Here is an 8401-nt window from a genome sequence, read left to right as displayed (position 1 = left end):
TACTTGCCTCTTTACTAGTGGTAGAGTTGTTTGTGAAGTTATAAATATTGTTTTAGTCTAGGTGCTCCTAACGACAAGTAACCGAAATCTAAGCTCAAAGCGGGCCGACCAAAAATGGCGCCGTTGCCGGGGACGGTGTTAACTTGATTTTATTTTCTTCGATTGTTATTAGTTGTGTCTTTCTTTGCCTTGGGGAAGTAAAACTCCTCAAGGTTTGTTCTAATTGTTTTTGAGTTGTTTGATATTTTGCATGTCTAGAAGATCACAAGGTAACTTGTTACCCATTGATCACGAAATTGAAAGGACTTTGACAACCAATAGAAGACTTGCTAGAAATACTTGGAGAGGTATTGGTGAGGTTGTAGACATTCAACCAAACACTATTGAGTTCATCAACCCTTTTGCAAGAGAAGGTGAGGAGAACCCAACACAAAATCAATCACACAATCAACCCACAATGCCTAAGTTTTCATCACATTCCGTACCAACCGAGGAGAACCTACCCAATGGAACTCCCACACCACAACACTTAACCGGAAATTTCATTGCAAAATCCGCATTTATCCAATTAGTCGAAAGAAGCCAATTTGGGGGGAGGCCTAGTGAAGACCGTCATTCCCACATGGAAACTTTTTGTGACTATTGTGATGTAATTTCACAAACCAGAGTGACTCAAGACCAAATTCGATGGGTCTTATTTCCTTTTTATCTAATTGGCACCGCGAAACAATGGTTGAAGAGCCTTGATAAGGATACTCTTGAAATTGACTCTTGGAAGAAGTTGGCTCTAGCTTTCTACAAAAAATTCTACCCTCCAGAAAAGACTAACATGCTAAGAGCTCAAATTACGGGTTTTAAGCAAAGGGACGAAGAATATTTGTATGAAGCTTGGGAGCGATTCAACGGGAATTTGTCGCTCATGTCCTCATCATGGACTTAGCGAGTGGTTCTTGGTACAACAATTTTGGAATGGTCTTTATGAAGACTCAAGAAACATTCTCAACATGGGAACAAATGGTATATTCACCGAAGTTGACGATAATCAAACTTGGAACAAGATTGAGGAAATGGCAATCCATAATTCACAATATAGTAGACCTCACAAGGCTAGTAGAGGAGGAAAACATGAAGTGGACTCTATTACTCAATTGGGTGCTCAACTTAGTGCTCATATTGATACCATCAACTTGAAGTTTGATAAGGCTATGACTAAGCTTGAAGAAGCCTCGAAATCACCAAAGCATCATGATGGCATCTTCATCAATCCCAAGTGGGATATGTGAGAATTGTGGAACTTTGGGACATGACCAAAGTGAATGTAGGGGAACAAATGAGCAAGTGAATGTTTTTCAAGCATACAAAAGTGGTACCCCTTATTCCAACTATTACAATAAAAACACCAAATTCGACCCAAATCTCTCATACAAAAGCCAAAATGTTCAAAACCCTCAACCAACATACACCCCACTTCCCATGAGAAACCAAAATCAAAGACCCTTTTACAACCAAAACCAAGGTTATCAAAATCAAACTCCATACAATCAACAAAATGACCAAGGTTTTGATGTTCAAAAAGCGGTCCTCCAAATGCAAAAGAATCAACAAGAAATTTTCACTCAAATGCAAAAAGATAGCCAAGCAAAAGACATCACCATCAACAATATCCTAGCCCACACAAAAATGTTGGAAACTCAAATGACCCAACTAGCATCTTCAAACTCTTAAAGACAAAAGGGGCAATTACCACCTCAAAGTAATCCCCCAAGACACGAAACGGTTAGTGTCATTCACTTGAGGAGTGGTACGAGATATGAAGGACCAAAGAAGCAAGTTGAGGATGAAGTTGTGGAAACTAGTGACAAGGAAAGAGTTGTACAAAACTCTAGGGAAGAAGAACCCACCAATCAAGAAGTTTCAAAGAAAAGTGAAAAAAAGGCTAAAGAGAAGGAGCCCATTGTGATTAGACTTCCATTCCCGAGTCGTCAAGTTAAGCCTAAGTTTGATTACCAACTTGGAAAATTCATGGAAATTGTGAAGAATTTAGAAGTCTCGATTCCTTTCACGGAATTGATCAATCACGTTCCGGCCTATGCAAAGTAGATGAAGGACATCCTTACGAAGAAGAAATAAATCCGGAAGCTTGAGACTATTGCCTTCACTAAGGTGAGTAGTACCATCTTTCAAGGGAGTTCACCTCCAAAACTCAAGGATCCGGGAAGTTTTCCCATTCCATGCACTATGGGTGACACTACAATCAACAAAGCTTTATGTGACCTTGGGACAAGTGTTAGTGTCATGCCATATTCGGTTAGCAAGAGGCTAGGAATGGGAGAACTCAAATGTACCAACATCACGCTTCAAATGGCGGATAGATCAACAAAGATACCTTTAGAGGTATGGGAAGATGTTCCCGTGAGAATTGGAAAATTCTTCATCCAGGTGGATTTCGTTATTGTTAACATGGAAGAAGACTCCAACATTCCTATTATCTTAGGAAGACCTTTCTTGCACACTGCGGGAGCGGTGATCAATGTGAAGCATGGAGAACTCACCCTTGAAGTAAGAGATGAAACCATCACTTTCAATCTTGACAAGACCATGAGAGCTCCCCCACTACAAGAAAAATCATTTTGGGCGACAAAAGAGTTCAGTGTGGGTAACAAATTATTTACTCGTCGCACAATAATGTTTATATGGGCGTCGACCTCATATATGTCGCCCATATATAATGTTTGTACAACAAAACAAACTTTTGTCACCCAAATATACTATTGGGCAATAAATGGTGTTATTTGTCGCCTATATTCTACAGTTTGGGCAACGACATCAAAAATTCGTTGCCTTTAGCGATATCATGTGCTACAAATTACTTATTTTGTCGCCTTTACTCGAAAAAAAAGGTACAAAAACTTCCCACCTAATATTTCCCCTAAAATACTAAAAACAAATTGAGAACACCCAACTTTTAAGTCTCAGCCACTCGCACTCACCCTAAAATTTCCCTCAACAAAAATCCCATTTCATTTCATTAGAATTTTCCAGCAAAACTAGAGTTTGTTCAAAAATTGGGAAAAACCACCACCGTCTTTCTCTCTATTTGACTACATCTGCTTCCCATGGTCACACAAGAAACCCCTTGCAGCCTACCTAGTGTTTGTTCACTACCAAAGTAGAGTTTTCGAGGTATTGATTTTAATTTTTCCTAAAATTATTAACCTTAATTTCTGAATCTGATTGATTTTGAATCAATCATTTGATTTCTTTATGCTAAGGACCCCTTATTGTATGACTAACCATTTCTTTGTAGTCTTCTCATTTGTTGCGACTGCGGTTGTCTTAAATAATCACTCTGTCTTTGTTTATTAATTAGGTTGATCCTTGCGTCAAATATAAGGATTTACTAGTAGTTTTTTTGTTGATTGTGATGTGTTCTTTAGTTTATAAAGTTACTAGTATTTGAATACTGAGATTTACAATTACTTTTAGCGAAGAACGAACCCCTAATTTCCGTCATCTGTCTTACTTTTTTGTCCATTTTCCGACTTTTGGTACCTTTGCAATTTAACTTGTGTATGTGGAGCTCAATTGTTGTAGTCAAATTTCTGACCGTAGCCTTCATTCTACAACAGGCTATGAAAATTGGAGCTTGCAAGTTCTAATTATTTAACTTTTTGACAAGTTGTACACCTTGTGCTAAGGTCTAAACTTTGGTGAGGTGAACTGATTTGTGCTAATGTTACAAGCACCTTGGCGATTTAACTGTCTATAAGAATCAACTAGAAGTAGGTTAGTTCTTATTTGTTAATTTTATTTCCAAGTTTAATCTGATTTATTTTTAGTGGTAATTTTATGTTTGCTAGTTCCTTGGAAAGGAAAGATGAGGAGAATAAAAGATGCTGGAAATAAGAGTAGTTGCTTCCTTTCTAAATTACTTGTGTGTATTCTACCTTGGCTTATATTGACGACATTTTTGTTGTTCCTTAATTTTATTAGCTACAAATTGTCTCCCTTTTTCCATGATCCATTACTTAGGTGTAAGATGTATTGTAGTGCTATGTGAATTATGACTTTCTCGGGGTGTCTTTATTTTTTAAATGAAATGTTGGTTCTTTTGCTTTAATTTGGGAAATTTAGTCTATAATGTTCCGTATGTGGGTCAATTTTGATGTGAATAAACATTATCTGGTGAGTGGTGACTTGTTTTGAATTTGCCATTTCCCATTTTTTACAATTGTAAGAGGAGAGTTAGGGGAAGACGTACTTGGAGACGTACTTCCTCTTGCATCTAAGGAAAATAATGATTGATGCGTGTGTCAACCATTGTGTATTTTTTTGGAAAGAGTTTGCAAATGACCATAAGTGCCATATATGCTTACCCCTAGATGGAAGGAAATACTTGTTCAAGGTGTTGATGAATGTTGATATAGAAATACTTGTATAGTACCCGTTCTTTTTATAATTGTTGGCGATTTCAATGCTCAAGGTTCTTTCATTTTTACCTATGTAATGTATCAGAGGTTTAGGAGGCTTGTTAATTTAACGACATTGCGTTTTGCTCTTTTTTTTTTTTTTTTACCTCTATAATGTTTTCCAGCCTCAACTTCAGGGGCGGCTATGGGCAGGTTCAGGCTGAGCCAAGCCCAGGAACTGTGCCTCCAATTTTTTTGGGCCTCCAAAATGCTTGTTTACAGAATAAATAGATAGTAACCTATGATATTATTAGCAAAAATAGAGTGGTGTAGTGGTACAATCATTGTATACCAGGCTACCAGCCAAGTGGCCCGTGTTCGATTCCCATTGTGCTCACTTTTTTTTCCCCTTTTAAAATATCGACAACATCTTAACATATTTTGGGGGCCTCCGTTTTGTTCGTGCACAGGGCCTCCAAATTAGTTGAGACGCCCCTGCTCAACTTCTTGGTTTATATACTGTTTCAGGTGGTAGCGCTAAATGAGATTACACAATCGCTTCATGGATTGTTGGGCAAATGGACTGTTGGAAGTTGTATTGCCATTTAAAGCTTGTTTTTTGGTTTACTACTGAAGCATGAGATTCTTTTTGCCGAAGCCTTAGATGTAAAATGTTTAGCTCCTTAAGGTTTTATTTTTGGGACATATTAAACTTCTTTAAGTAAATGAATATGTATTAAGAAGCATATTGTATGTATTAACCTTATTATTTGAGGTGGTTGAAATATATATTAAGAAGCATATTGTACGGAGAAGTAATTTATTTCTAAGAAAATTATTTATTTGGCTTAATGAATTGACTCGAGTTTCATAGGATATTGCTATAACTAGACAAATACATGAACGTGGACAAGTGACATTATGGCAACAAAACCACCATTTCGTTGCACAAAACACGTATTGTGCAACGAAATGTTTGTTGCACAAAGTAGTTGAGAAATGGCAACAATAACTGTTGTCATCGCACATATAGTAAGGGGTAACAAACAAGGTCGCAGCCAAAAAGTCACCTTATGGGCGACGAATTCGTCATTTCGTTGCACATATGCTTAATTGGGGCAACAACATAAATTTGTTGCACAAAGTACATCATGGGCGATGAACAACAATGTCGTTGCACATGCTACAAAGGGCGTCGGGCCTAGGGCGTCGAACCCACGACGACTTGCTTTTCGTCGCACAACTGCTTGGGCGACGAAATAAACCCTTTGTGCGACAAAGGTTTTTGTTGCCCAAAGTTGTTTTCTTGTAGTGCGAGTCAAGATGATGGTACTTGGTTTGAGGGGAGGATTGTTAGGGTGCAAACCCTTGTCCCACATCGGTAGAATAAAGATGAAAGATCATCTTTATATGGGTTCATAAAATATAATAGTACGAGGCTTTTTGGGAAGGAACCCAAGAGTAAACCCGTGAGGGCTTGTCCCAAAGCGGACAATATCGTACTACTATGGGTTGTGGACACAGATGCAGCACAGGCCCAACACGGGATATTCACGTTTCCGCACAACACATATTTAATAGGTCGACCATCAATTTAATATTTAATCGAAGTGAACTACTTACATATATTACCATCTATCCTTTTACTACTAGTAATTTATTTACCTACTTTCTTTATTTATTTTTTTTGGGCGAAAATTATCTTCTTTATAAATACTCCTTACACACCCATTATTTCAAACAATTGTCAAACTGCAAACAAAACAAGCAAAACATCATCCCACCTTTCTTCCTTGTTACAAACTCACCTCCACACACACAAATGGCCTATGAAGATTCAGAATTCTATTCATCATCAGAAAAAAAATGGAAATTGTTCAAAAAAGATCAAAATTCATCCTTAAAACGTTCTTATTCACACAAAAACATATCATATTACTCTAAATCACCTCCTAAGTACTACAACAATAATAATAACAATAATTTCCTTAGAAGTTTTTCAACAAAACCATCTTCTTCAAAAAAATTCCTGCCCTTCTTCTCCTACACTTGGAAAAAGTAGCTCTACTAAGACTACTAAATCTAATCTTATGAGCAATTTTTCGAAAAAAAGCAATAAATTTGGCAAGAAATGTACTAATTTAGCCAAGGAACAAAAGGCTAGGTTCTACATTATGAAGAGATGTGTTTCGATGCTTGTTAGTTGGAGAAAAAATGGTGATTCTTGAGCTCATCACTACAAGATTACAAGAACAGCAAACGTTACCGTCTTATAGAGGCGGCCACTAGAGATGATAAGCTAGCTAGCTAGCTACATTGTTTATGTATCGGTCGATCCGGGTAAATCATTTTCAAGATCATGATCATTTGGAAGATTAATCCTTGAAGAAAATTTGGCCATTGAAATTGTGGGTGTGCTTATATATGAGTTCAAATGTAGTACCGAAGAAAAAATATATGAGTTCAAATGTCAAAGAGCTTGCAAACCCATTATGAAGAGATAAGTCATTTAATGCTAATGTTGATTATGATGGTGAAAATCATACTAGTAACTATTTGCTACTTCCTCCTTTCCACTCATTCCTATACATTTGCTTTTTGCACTAGAATTAAGGTGGGTTATGTAATTACCTAATTACCCTCCCACAACTTGTTTGATAGTCAACCTATTTGGCTGCTTTTGGCGTGAAAATTTGGGTCCAATTGTTTTGGCTCCAAATTTGGCTCCAATTTTTATAACACCAAATTTTGGCTCCAATTTTTTGGCTCCAAATTTGGATCCAATTTTTTTGGTTCCAGTTTTTTATGGCACCAATTTTTTGGCTCCAAATTATGGAGCCAATTTTCTAGTTTCAATTTTGTCACCTTGAAAAATTCAAATAATAGAAAAATTCATTTGATATTCAATGTTCCCTCCATAATCTACTATAAATACACTTAATATCCATAGTTAATGCATAAAACTTACTAATGTCATTTCTTACAATTAATAGTGGCTTACCACCACTTCAACCACTAAGACAAAATAGCTACACCATTTCCTCTACCACTTCAAATCCACAAAATGCACCACCTTGGGTCGATGAGGAGCAAGTACAAACAGCTAGAAGTGGCGGACAACTTGAAGTGGAGGATATCACCACCGCAAATCAAGGCAAGACCAGCAAGACGGAGGCAAAGACCAGCAAAGAAGGAACAAACAAACAACAAGAAGAACATGGGCGTATGGTCCAACGCCCACAAAGAAGGAGAAGACAAAATGAAGAGACGATATTAGTAGCACATCAACAACAACAAACCATCTCAAAAATAAGGGAGTGGGTTAGTCAAATTGCAACAACTGAACAACAAGAAACACCAACAAATGAGCCACTTATAATACCAAGAATCAAACAAAAAGGTTAAAAAATGAAGAGAAATCAAAGAATAAGTCAAGCAATGACATTGAGTTATCGAAATGGAAAACTCAAGCATGGGTATATCAATGAACTGAGCGTACAGTTTGGGGTGACAAGGCTCACAATTAGCACAATTTGGAAGGATGTACGTGAACAACTAAAGGCGGGAAAGGTGATAAACGTGGCGGAAAATACAAGGGAAGCAAGGCAACAAGGTTCATTGATGTCGAGAAGGTAAAAACTATTGAACTTAAAGATAGAATGTGTCTTAAAGATTTAGCATTTGGTTTAGGCCTACCCATCACCACGGTTTGGAGATTAGTTAAGAAAGGTGAAATGAAAAGTCATACTAGCGACATTAAACCATCTTTAACTCCACACAACAAAATAACTAGGTTGCATTGGGTCTTAAGTAAGATAAGTGCAAGTTCATTAGGTGGAAATTTAATTTTTGATGCCATGTATGATGTTGTTCACATAGATGAAAAGCATTTTTACTTAACTAGAGTCACTACAAGGTACTACTTGTTGCCAAATGAAGAAAAACCACATAGAACATGTCAATCAAAGAGGTTTATAACTAAAGTTATGTTT

General features: G+C 37.1%; 1 non-coding gene across 1 annotated transcript; it reads right to left on the bottom strand.

Moving 5' to 3' along the window:
• Positions 1 to 829: 829 nt before the first annotated feature.
• LOC141634997 (small nucleolar RNA R71) lies at positions 830 to 937 on the bottom strand. Its single transcript, XR_012539709.1, has one exon. It is a non-coding gene; the product is annotated as a small nucleolar RNA R71 (small nucleolar RNA).
• Positions 938 to 8401: the final 7464 nt, after the last annotated feature.

Source organism: Silene latifolia, chromosome Y, assembly GCF_048544455.1.
Source record: "Silene latifolia isolate original U9 population chromosome Y, ASM4854445v1, whole genome shotgun sequence".
Lineage (NCBI taxonomy): Eukaryota > Viridiplantae > Streptophyta > Magnoliopsida > Caryophyllales > Caryophyllaceae > Silene > Silene latifolia.
Note: the sequence above shows the minus strand (reverse complement) of the source record. Positions and strands in the feature narration are given on the sequence as shown.